We start from the raw sequence: 15,731 nt of genomic DNA, 5'->3' as shown, positions 1-15,731 counted from the left end.
CTGTCAAATTCAGAAGACTCAGTAGAAAGATATTCTTTGCCAGAGATAGAATTGACAAGTACAAATTCTGTGGAAAATGTCAGTTAACCTTCAGAAACGACACTCATATTTTTTTAGGATCCCCAAAAGAAACCATTGTCAGGAAGAAAAATATGAGTTTTTGTGGTTTATTCTTGGTTATTCTAGAGAATTCACAAATAGAGCATAACCGGGGATACTGTGCATATTGTCAGCTTCTCATCGGAAAAACTCTCACAGAAGAGATTTTGACTAAGACATAAAACAGAATAATAATAAGCATGAAATATAAAAGGAGTTGAATTCAATACATGTACGCATCTGATAAAAGCTTCATATTTATTTTATTACTGATGCACAGGATTACAGTTTGCCCTTGAAATTCATGGAAGATTTTTTTCCAGGACCCGTTGATGTTACCAAAGTCGATGAATGCTCACGTTCCTCATATAAATTGGTGTGACATTTGCATTTTAATCTACTTTAATATATATTTTTATTGTACAGATACTGTACAGAGCAAAGGGGTTACAGTCACATGAGCAAGGCAATGAGTACATTTCCTATCAAGCATTGTTACCCCCCTCCTTTGTTTCCCCCTACTTTCCTTTCCCTCCCCACTGCCTCAACTCCACCCTTCCCACCCACCCATCCACCCCCAAATGTGTAAAGTTTGTTTTCAACATAGTGTCTTGTTACAATAGGTCAACCTGTATCCCTTCAACTCCCCAAATTAGAAAAATGTATATATAAGATTCAGGGCACCGACATTGATGTATTCACTGTATTTGAATACAGTGAAAACAGGGGTTATACAATGGGAAAAGAACATGCAAAAAAAATCACATAGTACATTTTAAGTACATTGAAAACAAAGACAAAAACTCTTGTGTCCCTATCTTGGTATTCATTTTGCTTAGCATCATCTTGTATGGTCATATGTACATAGCTTTTGACTTCTTCTGCTTGTCCTAGACATATACTAGTTATTACAAATAAGGGAAACAATGGGACCTATGTTTCTTTGGGCCTGGCTTACTTCACTTAATATGATTTTTCCAAGTCTTTCCATTTCCTAATAAATGGGGTGGTGTCATTCTTTCAGATGGAGGGATAGAATTCTATTATATATGATGGAATTCTATCCCACCATATGTGTGTGTGTGTGTGTGTGTGTGTGTGTGTGTACATATATATATATATATATATCACATATATATATCACATTTTCTTGATCCATTCATCTATTGAGGGGCATCAGGATTGGTTCCACATCGTAGCTATGGTGAATAATGCTATGATAACATAGTTGTGCTGGTAGTTTTAGTATGGCCTTGTTTGTGATCGTTTGAGTAAATGCCCAAAAGTGGGATTGCTGGGTCATAGGGGAGCTCTATGTGGAATCGTTTTTATAACATATTTTATTGTTATTATCTTTAGTTGTACAGAGAAGTTCCCATTCTACAAAACAGTATATGAGTAAAAGGTGTCTCACAACATTGTCACCCATCGCTCCTAACCCACCTCTTCTCTCACTTTTTTTTAATTAAAATTAAGTGATTACATAAATTTCACATATTTCACAGTATTGTGAAATACTGACGCTTAGTTAAAGTCACAAACACATTTTAACCTTCACAAGGCAAATTTTTATTATCATGGTCTATAAAGTTTGTGAATTCTATGAGCTTTGACAATACAAATTATTTCTTCCTTCCACATCAGGTGATGATTACGCTTCTTACCTTTTGCATCGGGTAGGCTGTTCCCTCTTTCCCTCTTATTCCTCCCTTTCCATCACTATCTTTGGGTTGCTTAGTTCTTTTTCTTCTATGTGCAGTACAGCTGATGGACCCCTTTGTTAAATGTTGTTCTGTTTCCCACTTCAGTTCCTATGTGGAGTCTTTTAAGGAACCTCCATACTGCTTTCCAAAGTGGTTGAACAAGTTTACACTCCCACCAACAATGCAGTAGATTTCCCTTCTGTCCACATCCCCTCCAGCATGTGTTGTTATTAGATTTCTTGATTATAGCCATTCTAACTGGGGTCAGGTGGAATCTCAATGTTGTTTGGATTTGCATTTCTTTTTTTAAATTTTATTTTATTTGATTTGTGAACATACTGTACAGAGGGGTTACAATTACATGGGCAGGATAATGCATACATTTCTTACCAAGCATTGCAGCCTCCTCCTTTGTTTACCCTTCACATCCCTTCCCAGCCTCCCCCCTCCCAATCCCAATCCCAATCCCAATCCTTCCCCTCCCCACCCCCACCCCCCCACACCCCTCCCCCTGCACCGACTTTGTAAAGCTCGTTTTGGACATGACAACTTGTATTTCTCATTGTTGCAACAGGTCCACCTGTATCCTTAAACGACTTGTTTTTCCCCATCTCTTCCACAAGTTATACTGACATCAAATATAGTGAAAACAGGGGTTATACTGTGGGGGAGGGACATACAAGGCAACAAAGAAGTAATCTTATAAATGTGTTAGAAACACAGGCATGAAAGAAAAAAACATTAAAATACATATCTAAGGGTTCATTCTCTTAACATCACATTATCTGACCTTTTCCACTTGACTCACACATATACTAGATATTGCAAATAAGGGAAACCATGGGACCTATGTTTCTTTGGGCCTGGCTTACTTCACTTAATATAATTTTTTATCAAGTTTTTCCATTTCCTAACAAATGGTGCAATGTCATTCTTTCTGATGGAGGCATAGAATTCCATTGTGTATATATACCACATTTTCTTGATCCATTCATCTACTGAGGGGCATCTGGGTTGGTTCCAGATCTTAGCTATGGTAAATAAGGCTGCAATAAACATAGTTTTTCTGGTAGCTTTAGTGTGGTCTTGTTTGTAAACATTTGGGTAAATGCCCAAAAGTGGGATTGCTGGGTCATAGGGGAGCTCTATGTGAAGTCTTTTGAGGAACCTCCATACTACTTTCCAAAGTGGTTGAACAAGTTTACATTCTCACCAACAATGAAGTAAGGTTCCCTTCTGTCCATATCCCCTCCAGCATCTGTTGTTGTTAGAGTTCTTGATTTTTGCCATTCTAACTGGAGTGAGGTGGTATCTCAATGTTGTTTTGATTTGCATTTCTTTTATGGCTAGGGATGTTGAGCATTTCTTCATGTGTCTATTGGCCATCCTTCTTTCTTCTTCAGAGAAGTTTCTCTTTAAGTCTTTTGCCCACTTATTTATTGGGCAGTTGTTCCTTTGAGGATTTGTTGTTGGGTGGTTTAATTTTTTGAGTTCCAAGTATATTTTAGATATGAGACCCTTGTCTGTTGTATGGCTAGTGAAGATCTTCTCCCAATCTATGGGCTTTCTATTGATCTTGCTAGCTATGTCCTTTGCCATGCAGAAGCTCTGCAACTTTATGCAATCCCATTTGTCCAACCTTTCTTTGATTTGTTGTGTTTCCGGGTCTCTATTCAGAAAATTTCGGCCTGAGCCAAGGAGACCTAGGGTTTCTCCTATTCCATCCTGTAATATTTTCAGAGTGTCTGCTTTGACTTCGAGGTCTTTGATCCATTTGGAGTTGATTCTGGTGCAGGGTGATATATAAGGATCTAGCTTTAGTTTTCTCCAAGTAGCTAACCAATTTTGCCAGCACCATTTACTGAAGAGGTTGTCTTTCTTCCATTCTATTTTTTTAGCTCCCTTATCGAAGATTAGATGGCTATAGGTCTGTAGGTTCATTTCTGGGTTTTCAATTCTATTCCATTGGTCCTGAGGTCTGTTCTTATGCCAATACCAAGCTGTTTTGATTACAATGGCTTTATAGTAGAGTTTGAAATTTGGTATTGATATTCTTCCAGCAGTGTTCTTTCCGTTGAGGAGCGTTTTTGCTATTCGGGGTCTTTTATTGTTCCATATGAATTTTTGGATTGCCTCTTCTATTTCCTTGAAGAATGAGGTTGGAATTTTGATAGGTATCGCGTTGAATTTGTAGATAGCCTTGGGAAGTATTGCCATTTTCACGATGTTGATCTTTCCAATCCAGGAGCATGGGAGGTTGTGCCATTTTTTAAGTTCTGTGTTGATTTCCTTTTTCAAGATTTTAAAGTTTTCATCAGAGAGGTCCTTCACTTCTTTGGTTAATTCCTAGGTATTTTATTTTTTGTGGGGCTATTCCAAATGGAGTTGCTTTCCTAATTTCAGCCACACTTTTCTCATTGTTAGCATACAGGAAAGCCATTGATTTGGGGGGGTTAATTTTATACCCTGCTACTTTGCCAAAGTTTTGAATCAGCTTGAGTAGTTTGGGAGTGGAGTCTATGGGGTTCTTTAAATACAAGATCATGTCATCTGCAAAGAGGGAGAGTTTTATTTCTTCTTTCCCTATTTGGTTCCCCTTTATGTCTGCATCTTGTCTTATTGCTGTAGCTAGACATTCTAATACTAGATTGAAGAGAAGTGGAGAGAGTGGACATCCTTGTCTTGTTCCTGAGTTAAGAGGAAATGGCTTTGGTTTTTCACCATTAAGTATAATGCTGGCTGTAGGTTTGTCATATACAGCCTTTATTGTATTGAGGAATGTTCCATGGATTCCTAATTTTTCCAAAACCTTCATCATAAAGGGGTGTTGGATCTTGTCGAATGCTTTTTCTGCATCTATTGAGATAACCATATGGTTCTTACTCTTGCTCCTGTTGATGTGATGAATAATATTAATTGATTTGCGTATATTGAACCAGCTTTGCATCCCTGAAATGAATCCTGTTTGATCGTGGTGTATGATGTTTTGGATGAATTGTTGAAGTCGGTTGGCCAAAATTTTGTTGAGAAGTTTTGCATCAATGTTCATCAAAGAAATGGGTCTATAGTTCTCTTTCTTTGATGAGTCCCTGCCTGGTTTTGGGATTAGGGTTATAATGGCTTCATAGAATGTGTTCGGTAGTGAACTTTCTCTTTCAATTTCATTAAAGAGTTGGAGGAGTATTGGTGTGAGCTCTGTTTTGAAGGCCTTGTAGAATTCCGCTGTAAAACCATCTGGTCCTGGACTTTTCTTAGCTGGGAGGTCTCTTATTGCTGTTTCTATTTCAATGCTTGATATGGGCCTGTTAAGCTGGTTTAGCTCATCTTGGTTTAGTTTTGGCATGTCAATATTTGCTAGGAAAAGGTCCATTTCTGTCACGTTCTCAAACTTATTAGCATAACGTTTTGAGAAGTATTCCGTTATAATGTTCTGAATCTTGGTTGTTTCCGAGGTGATGTTTCCCTTCTCATCTCTGAGTTTATTTATTTGGGTGTGTTCTCTTCTTTTTTTGATAAGATTTGGTAAGGGTCTGTCAATTTTGTTAATTTTTTCGAAGAACCAAGTCTTTGTTTTGTTGATTCTTTCTATAGTTTTTTTGGATTCTAATTCATTTAATTCTGATTTAATTTTAATTATTTATTTCTGTCTATTGGATTGGGGTTTATCTTGCTGCTCTTTTTCAAGGAGGTTTAGATGTGTCACTAAATTGTTGGTTTCAGATCTCTCCAATTTGTTGATGTAGGAGCTCAGAGCTATAAACTTGCCTCTGAGTACTGCCTTTGCTGTGTCCCAGAAGAGCTGGTAATTTGTGTGTTCATTTTTGTTGAATAGCATGAACATTTGAATTTCCTTTCTAATCTCTTCCATGACCCACTCGTGATTCAGCAGTGTGTTGTTCAGTCTCCATGTGATACCGGACTTTCTTTGGTGGCTTTTGGTGTTGAGTTCTAATTTTATTCCCTTGTGGTCAGAGAGAATGCAAGGTATAACTTCAATGTTTCTGAATTTAGACAAGTTTGCTTTGTGGCCTCAAATGTGGTCTATTTTAGAAAACGTTCCATGTGCTGCTGAGAAAAACGTGTATTCTGATGCTGCTGGGTGAAATGTGCGGTAGATGTCTGTTAAGTCTAGTTGATCTATGCAGCTGTTTAGATCTGCGGTTTCTCTGTTGAGTTTTTGCTGAGTTGATCTATCTAGTGGGGAGAGTGGTGTGTTAAAATCCCCAACAATTAATGTCTTTGGATTTATATGGGATTTGAGGGAAAGTAGTGTTTCTTGGATAAATTTGGGTGTTCCATTGTTTGGCGAGTAGATATTTAGAATTGTAATATCCTCCTGAAGGAGAGATCCCTTAATTAGTATGTAGCGACCTTCTTTATCTCTTCTCACGAATTTTAATTTGAAGTCTATTTTATCTGATATTAGGATTGCAATTCCCGCCTGTTTATGGGGGCCGTTTGCTTGGTAGATTTTGTTCCAACCTTTAACATTGAAAATGTGTTTGTTTTTACGGGCAAGATGTGACTCCTGAAGGCAGCAGATAGAAGGGTCTTGTTTTTTATGGATTTGCATTTCTTTTATGGCTAGAGAAGTTGAGCATTTCTTCATGTGTCTATTGGCCATTCTTATTTTCTCTTCAAAGAAGTCTCTCTTTACACCTTTAGCCCATTTATTAATTGGGCAGTTGTTTCTTTGAGGATTTGTTGTTGGGGGATTTAATGTTTTGAGTTCTAACTATATTTTAGTATGAGGCCCTTGTCCATTGTATCGCTAGTGAAGATGGGTATAGAATTTGTAGATAGCCTTTGGAAATATTGCTATTTTCATGATGTTAGTCCTCCCAATCCAGGAACATGGGAGGTTTTTCCACTTCCTTGGTTCTGCTTTAATTTCCTTTTTCATGTTTTTAAAGTTTTCATCACAGAGGTCCTTCACTTCTTCAGTTAACTCCTAGGTGTTTCATTTTTTGTGGGGCTATTATAAAAGGAGTTGCTTTCCTGATTTCAGCTGTTCTCTGATTATTGGCATACAGAAAAGCCATTAATTTTTGAGGGTTAATTTTATACCCTTCCACTTTACCAAAGTTTCAGATCAGCTGGAGTGAGTTGGGAGTGGACTCCACGGGGTTCTTTAAATACAAGATCATGTCATCTGTGCAGAGGGAGAATTTTATTTCATCTTTCCATATTTGGATCCCCTTTATGTTTGCCTCTTTTCTTATTGCTGTAGCTAGACATTTTAGTAATAAATTGAAGAGAAGTGGAATGTACATCCTTGTCTCGTTCCTGAATTTGGAGGAAATGGCTTTATCTTTTCACGATCTCCATAATGATGGCTGTAAGTTTGTTATACACTGCTTTGATTATATTGAGGAATGTTTCATGGATTCTTAGTTTTCCAGAGCTTTCATCATAAAGGGGTGTTGGATCTTGTTGAATGTTTTTTCTGCATTTATTGAGATAATCATGTGGTTCTTATTTTTGTTCTTTTTGATGTGATGAATTATGTTGATTTGCATATATTGAACTAGCTTTGCATTCCTGAAATGAATCCTTTTGATCATGGTGTATGATTTTTTTTGATGAATTGTTGAAGTCAATTAGCCAAAATTTGGTTGGGAAGTTTTACATCAATATTCATCAAGAAATGGGTCTATAGTTCTCTTTCTTTGATGAGTCCCTGCTTGGTTTGGGGATAAGTGTTATGATGGCTTCATAGAAAGAGTTTGGTAATGAACTTTCACTTTGAATTTCATTGAAGAGCTGGAGGAGTACTGGTGTAGAATTGCTTTGTAGAATTTATGTAAATCCATCCAGTCATTGGCTTTTCTTGGGTGAGAGGTCTCTTGCTGTTTGTATTTTGATGCTTGATATGGGTCTGTAAATTTGCTTAATTCATCTTGGTTTTTGTCAGTATTTGCTAGAAATTCATCTTTTTCTTCCAGATTCTCAAACTTATTAGCATAAAGATTTGAGAAGTATTCCATTATAATGTGCTGAATCTTGGTTGTTTCTGTGGTGATGTTTCCATTCTCATCGCTGTTTGTTTATTTGGATGTGTTCTCTTCTTTTTCTAATAAGATTTGCTAAGGGTCTGTCAATTTTGTTAACTTTTTCAAAGAACCAAGTCTTTGTTTTGTTGATTCTTCCTATGTTTTTTTTTTTGGACTCTAATTCATTTAACTCTGATTTAATTTTAATTATTTCTTTCTGTCTACTGGATTGAGGTTTGGCTTGTTGCTCTTTTTCAAGGAAGTTCAGATGTCTCATTAAACTGTTGATTTCAGATCTCTCCTATTTGTTGATGTAGGAACTCAGAGCTATAAACTTGCCTCTGAATACTGCCTTTGCTGTGTCCCAGAAGAGCTGGTAATTTGTGTGTTCATTTTTGTTAAATACCATGAACATTTGATTTTCCATTTTAATATCTTCCACGACCCACTGGTAGTTCTACAGTGTGTTGTTCAGCCTCCATGTGTTACAGGATTTTCTTTGGTGGTTTTTGGTTTGAATTCTAGTTTTATTCCGTAGTGGTCTGAGAGAATGCAGGGCATAATTTCAATGTTTCTGAATTTGGACAAATTTACTTTATGACCTAAAATGTGGCCTACTTCAGAGAATATTCCATGTGCTGCTGAGAAGAATGTGTATTCTGATGCTGCTGGGTGAAATATTTGGTAGATGTATGCTTACTCTAGTTGATCTATGCAGTAGTTTAGATCCAAGGTTTGTCTGTTGAGTTTTTGACAGGTTGATCTATCCAGTGGGGATAATGGTGTGTTAAAGTCCCCAACAATTAATTGGACCTATGTGAGATTTTAGGGAAAGTAGTGCTTCTTGTATAAATTAGGGTGCTTTGTTATTTGGTGAATAGATGTTTAGTATTGTAAAATCCTCCTGAAGGAGAGATCCCTTAATTAGTATGTAATGACCTTCTTTATCTCTTCTAGCTTATTTTAATTTGAAGTCTACTTTATCTGATATTTGGATTGCAACTCCCTCCTGTTCATGGGGACCATTTGCTTAGTAGCCATTCACTTTCAGAATATGTTTGCTTTTGTGTGCAAGTCTCTTGAAGGCAGCAGATAGAATGATCTTGCTTTTTGGTCCAACTAAACAATCTATGTCCCTTAATTGGAGAGTTAAGTCCATTAATAATGAGGACTAGGACTGAGGGTATTTTGTAGTTCCTGCCATGTTATCCACCTTCTTGGATGCTATGACAACTGGGTTCTTCCAATGCTTCTTGGATTCTTGTTTGGGTGCTGTTTCTTGGCCTTTATCATGCTCTTGTTGGTTTTCTATGTGGAGGACATTAACCATCTTTTGTACTGCTAGTTTGGTGGAGATATATTGTTTCAATTTTTCTTTGCTGTGGAAGATTTTTATTTGTCCTTCCATTATGAAGGAGAGTTTAGCTGGGTACAGTATTCTTGGTTGATAGTTGTTTGTCTTTAGGTTGTGATATACATCATTCCAGGCTCTTCTTGCTTTCATTGTCTCTGCTGAGAAATCTGAAGTTATTCTGATTGGTTTCCTTTTATAGGATATTGATCTTTTCTCCCTGACAGCTTTAAGCATCCTTTCCTTGGTCTTAATTGAGCCTGTGCAGATTATAATGTGATGGTGAGATGTCCTGTTCTGGTCTGGTCTATTTGGTGTTCTAAGGGCATCTTATATCTGAATGGGCATATCTTTTTGTATGTTTGGGAAGTTCTCTGTTAGAATCCTATTAAATAAATTTCCTAGAAATTTTACTTCTGTCTCTAGGCCCTACTTTATACCCATTAGCCTTAAATTAGGCCTTCTGATGGTGTCTTCTAAATGTTGAATAGATCTATCATATTTCTTGGATTTGTCTTGAATACTTGTCTGTTTTTCCTCTATAATGTCCAGACTGTCTTCAGTCCCAGAGATGCAATCCTCTGCATGGTCTAACCTACTGTCAAGACTTTCTACTTTTTTATTACCTTTCCTTCTACTTGGTCAGGTTTCATAGCTTCAAATTCTTTGTTAGATCTTTGTTTTAGATCTTGTATGGACTTCTTTACCTCCTTAATTTGGTTTTGTGTTCATTCTCAAATCCCTTAGTTGATTGGTTATAGTTTCACTGGACTCCCCTTCCTTCTGTTGGGCTTCATTCCGCATTCCTTTTAAGGCTCCATGGATTCCTCCAGGTTTCTCTTTGTGTATTCCATGAATGTGTCTATTAATCTTTGTTTATTCTCATCCAGCCCATCCAATTCCTCTATTCATCTTTGATTAGCCTCCTCATGCTTGCAAAATTCCTGTATTAATCTTAAGTTGGCCTCATCATGCTAACCATTTCCTTATCTTCCTCACACAGAGTCCTTTGTAGGCTTTCAGTCTTTTCATTCACCATGGTTACCAGTAGTGTTCATAGAGTATTTTGGGAACTCTTCTCTGGATTATTCATTAACTGCCCTGTTGCTTGAGTAATATAAGTGGGAGTTGAGATACCTGGATATTTTTTGATATTTTTCTTGTGTTTCTCCAGCTGTTCTGTCCATTGGGGTATGAAAGCAAAACCAATTTCACACTAGAACACTATTTTAAGGCAATCATCAACCAGAGCCCTGTAGTTGCACAGATTCTTTGATATAATCAAAATGAATACAGATACAATCTAGTTCAACAACAAAAAACTAGGGATCAATGGACTAAGAAAATCAAAGAAGGAGTTAGCAGACCAGAAATTAATATATCTCAGGAGAATTGTGAGGAGAAAATAATAGAGGAATGTGAGGAGGAAAAGGGAGAGAGAGAATATAACCAAGACCTAAATTCAGGGAAAGGAAAAAGATAGAAGGAAAGGAGAAGAGAGGGAAAGAAAAAGAAAAAAGGAAAAATAAAAAATGTAAAAATGAAACACTTAAGAAATTGTATAAGGAAAGAATATTACAATTATAGGAGTTAAGGCTGAGTTTGTGAATTGAGTAATTGAGTTCTGAATTAAGTATGCACACAATAACGTCTAATAATTGAAGACAGATATATATCTGGAGATGAACAGAACAGCAATTAAGTAAAACAAAAACAAAAAGGACCAAAAACGAAAAGAGTAAAAAGAGAATTAAAAAAAAACCTAAAATAAAAATGATGAACAAAGTTGAAAACATTGTTTTTAATTAGGTAGATAAAAAGAGTTCTTCATTTTTTTGGGGGGGTGGGGGGAATCTTATGTCTCCCATGTCCATAACCAATCTCTTGGTGGAGTCTCTGGTTTGTGGTGTTTGCTTTTCCTGTGGTTTTATTGGTTTCTTAAATCAGTTTATTTAAGCAGGCAGAAGGAAGCTCTGCCTAACCAGGGTTTCTATGACCCTCCTCCCAGGCTAGTTCAGTGGGAAAGTGATCTGCTTTGAGTATCACAAAAGAGGGAGATGGCTTTTTCTAAGAGCTTGGAGTTTCTGTGATGGGACTAGGTTGTGGGTAGGGTTGAGGTCAGTCAGCATTTAGGAGCTTTTCCCCCGAGGATGTAGCTCCTGAGACACTCACACAGACCAGCCTGGAGCTCTTCTCAGGACTTATTTGTAATGAGTTCCCAATTGTTTTTCTTTTACCCTCTGGCAGCTGGGTCTGCTAGCTGTGCTGAAGAGGGGTGGGGCAACCTCTGTTTACTCAGTAAAGAAAGTCATTCCTCCCAGAGTAGAGCTTCCCCTTCCTGGGAAGGACAACTTTCCCCTGGGGTCGAACTGAGCCCACAGGTCAGGTCTCTTGACTTGCTGAATGGCTCCTATTGTCATCTTCCAAGGCCTGAGTTACATGCTAGTTGCTCTGGCCCAGTCTTTGTTGGTATCAAAGCTGGAGTTCTTTTCCAGTGTTAGGGATGGGGTTATCTTCCCACTGCTGCTCCGTGAGAAGGAGTGAGGATGTGTTGTGTGGTACTCACGCCTTTCCCTTGGTTTCTGTGCCATCCACATCTGTGACTATCTGTGGTCAGCAGAATTAAGATTTCCACTCCTTGTCAGTTCTGACTGGTGGTGAGTAGAATCCACTCACAGACCACCTCTGGTGCCTTTGTCCCAGGCTCTCTCTGTTGATTTGGTGGCCATAGCAGCAGTTGCCAACACCGCTGCCAACACCACCCAGACACCAGTGAGTGCTCAAATCTGTCTCCTTAACCAAGCTGCCTGATTTTTTCCTCTCTGGCCAAACTCTCTGTATTATGATGGCACACTTGGTGTGACTCTCTAGCCTTGGACTTTTTATTGGAACAGTAAAACTGGTTCCTACGTGAGAGCCTGTTTAGCCCTCAGCTTCTCCTCTGCCATCTTCCTCTGGATTTCTTGCTACAAAATTAAAATCATATATAGATCACTTATAATACCTAATTCAATACAAATGCAATGTAAATAGTTGTGATACTCTATTATTTTCAGAATACTAACAAGACAAAGGCCCATGCATACATAGTAGAAACATCATATTTTTTACTCAAATAGTTTTGATGCATGGTTAGTGGGATGTACAGATGTAAGACCTACAGATACAGACTGCCAACTGTATTTTAAATGGTCCTGTAACAAACTCTTTGCTATCTATTCATATTTATATCCAAAATATCAATTTTTTAAAAAAGAAGTTCTTATCATATGTCGGTATTTATTTAATACAATACCCACCTTATAAGTAAGTATTAGCAATACTGGTCAAGGGATATGAATGTTTTGTGGATGTGTTTCTTACTGGCACATTTCTATTTTAAAGAATTTTGTTGTTGTTTATCTGAATTAGAGGAGAGGAAAGGAATCACAAAATGGTGAGACAAAGGACAAAGTGTGAACCAATGCAACAGTGATACTCACAAGATAATATGATGAAAATGAACTGTACAACTTGTGGGGAAATCAAAGGGGAGGGAAAATGGGAGAAAAATGAGGGAGGGGGGTAAATAGTTGAACAAGAAATGTAGTCACCACCTTATGTATGTAACTAACTGTAACTTCTTTGCATGACACCTTGACAATAAAAGTAAATTTTTAAAAAGCAAAACCACTGAAAAAAAATTTACTATTAGTGTAACTGTGCACAGCCTGATACATATGTAAGCAACTGGTATAAAATGACATGGCTTTTATATTTTACATAACTCTTCAATATTTTTAATAAATGTACCAATAGTTTATCCTTTGACTTATTTTTTATAAGGCAGTTTAGGTTTCACTAAATTCATGTGCTTGGATTTTTTTAAGTTCATGGAAAAATATTAGTGGCATCTTTAATAAATTACAACATGTTAACTAGACCGTTCTTTTCATTTTGCTCTTTTTTGTATCAGCCTTTCAGTATCATCATTATGATACCATTCTTTTTCTAAAAATTCTATTAATATCAAATATAGAAAATTTTATAGTCGATCAGTGTCCCTATACTTTTGATATATTATAAAGTCTTGGCTATGGCCATAGCCTAAGAAGTAGGGCACCTCCTAAGCAAGCACAAGGCCTGAGTTCCAGCCACAGTCCACACACACACACACAGATTTGTAGAGAGCTGCGAGAGGCCGCACCTGGAAGATGGCGCCGGCTTCCGCGCTCCGCCTTCCCGATGGCGAGTGCTCTCGTGGTAAACAACTCCTGATATGCCACGTGGGAACCACCAATAGGTTCAGGTGCGCAGAAGCAAGCCAGATCCTTTTCCTTAGCCATATAAGGAGTTGTTTACCACGAGAGCACTCGCCATCGGGAAGGCGGAGGGCGGAAGCCGGCGCCATCTTCCAGGTGCGGCCTCTCGCAGCTCTCTACACAGATTGTAATATATTAATACACATAAGACAATAAAAGGCCCCCTCTGCTCACTCCTACCTACTCAGGAGGCTGAGATCTAAGAATCACAGTCTGAAGCCATCTCTGCAGAAAACGCAGGGAAACTCTTAATAAACTACTTAAATAAACCAGAGGTGGCACTGTGACTCAAGTGGTAGAGTGCTCTCCTTGAGCAAAAGAAGCTCAGACACAGTTCCCAAACCCAGAGTTCAAGCTCCAGAACCAAGAGAGAAAAAAAACAAAAAGAAAAGAAAATTAGCTAATAAAAAAATGCCTATTTTTTAAATTCTCCAAAATGAGATTAATTACTATTTCAACCAAACATACATTATTTGTATCAACAAATGAAGAACTAAGTAAAATGAGGTAAAACTTAAATGTTGAATGTTAAAATTTTATATCTTAAATTTTCTGAACATGGATTAAGATTTTAGAATGAATAATACATATCATTTTTAACTCTAATATTTTGTGTTTTCATTTTTCTTTATTGATATGTGAAATTCTTTTTAAGAAACAAAAGCTATTTGAAAGGTAGTAATGCTAAGCAAGTTTGAATCTTTTTTTAATTTTTTTATTGTCAAAGTGATAACAGAAGGGTTACAGTTACATATATAAGGTAGTTCTTGTCAAACATTGTTTTCCCTTCCCTCATTTTCTCCCACTTCCCCTCTCATCCAGTGACCATCCCACAAAAGTTGTAAAGTTCATTTCCAACATATTGTCCTGTATCGCTGTTGCATTGGTTCATCCTTTGTCTCACCATTTTGTTGTTCTCTTCCCTTCCCTAATTCAGATTAACATGTATACAATACACAGTGTACCAAAATCAAATATAGTGACAACAAGGGAGAACCATGTGGGGGCTGGTGGAGAAAACACAAGAAAAAGGAAATAGCTGCATATAGTGCATTAAAAACAACAACAAAGAAAAACTCTGATAGACAAAAAAATGAAATGAACAACATGGTGAGACAAAGGACAAGGGAGAAACAATGCAACAGTGATACTCACAGGACAATATGCTGGAAATACAACTGGAGGAGGATTGGAAGGAGAGAAAGTAGGAGAAAAATTGGGGGGGTAACAAGTTTGAAAAGAAATGTACTCATTTCCTTACATATGTAAATATAACCTCTCTGTACATCATCTTAACAATAAAATTAAATTTTAAAAAATGAAATGGTCATATGTACATAGCTTTTGAGCTTTTCTGTTCAAATAAGGGAAACTATGAGAATTATATTTCTTTGGGTCTGACTTACTTCACTTAATATAATTTTTTTCCAAGTCTTTCCATTTTCTAACAAATGGAGCAGTGTCATTCTTTCTGATGAAAGCATAGAATTCCATAGGACTATATAAGATGATGCTAAGCAAAATGAACACCACGATATGGACACAAGAGGTCTTTCTTTGTTGTTTTTAATGTTAATGTTTTTAATGTGATTTTTTTGTTTCTTTGTATGTTCTTCCCCCCTATGGCATATCTCCTGTTGTCACTGTACTTCATTTTGGTACCCTGCATCTTGTATATACATTTATCTAACTGAGGGAGGTGAAGGGGAATAACAAAATGTTGAAACAAGGACAGAGGATGACCCATTGCAACAATGATATCCACAAGACACTGTGTTGAAAATGAACTTTACAACTTGGCTTGGGGGGTGGGGGAGTGGGGAAGATGGGAGAACGAAGGGATAGTAGGAGAAAAACAAAGGAGAGGGTAACAGTGTTTGACAAGAACTATACTCATTACCTTAATCATGTAACTGTCACCCCTCTGTACAGCATCTTAACGATAGAATAAAATTTTAAAAATTGAAATAACCTAATTTCCTAGACTTATGAACCACAGAAAGACTAGTTTTCCTGATGATGATGAGAAAATTTTAATAAGATGTGGCTAATTAGATATTTGGAAATTTCTAATAAGCCTTTTTAGAATAATAATTCAATAGAAATTCATAAGGTGGTCTTATTTTCATATTCTTTAAATGTGAAAAGTGTATTCTGAGAGGTGATATTGTTATATTTGATTAAAATACATTAATAAATTTATTACTACTAATTTTCTTTTTAAATCATGTTAGTCACTCTCTAGCCCCATGATCAAATACCTGAAAAAAATAAACCTTTCCTC

At 37.0% G+C, this 15,731-nt stretch overlaps 1 protein-coding gene across 1 annotated transcript in view; it reads left to right on the top strand.

Annotated features, from left to right (window-relative positions):
* Window positions 1-15,731, top strand: part of Htr1f (5-hydroxytryptamine receptor 1F) — an 82,368-nt gene that overhangs the window by 14,776 nt on the left and 51,861 nt on the right. The window lies entirely within an intron of this gene.

Source organism: Dipodomys merriami, unplaced genomic scaffold (genome assembly GCF_024711535.1).
Source record: "Dipodomys merriami isolate MVZ:Mamm:240054 unplaced genomic scaffold, mDipMer1.0.p SCAF_2, whole genome shotgun sequence".
In the NCBI taxonomy this organism is placed as follows: domain Eukaryota; kingdom Metazoa; phylum Chordata; class Mammalia; order Rodentia; family Heteromyidae; genus Dipodomys; species Dipodomys merriami.
The sequence above is the reverse complement of the archived record's forward strand: the minus strand, read 5'-3'. Positions and strand labels throughout refer to the sequence as shown.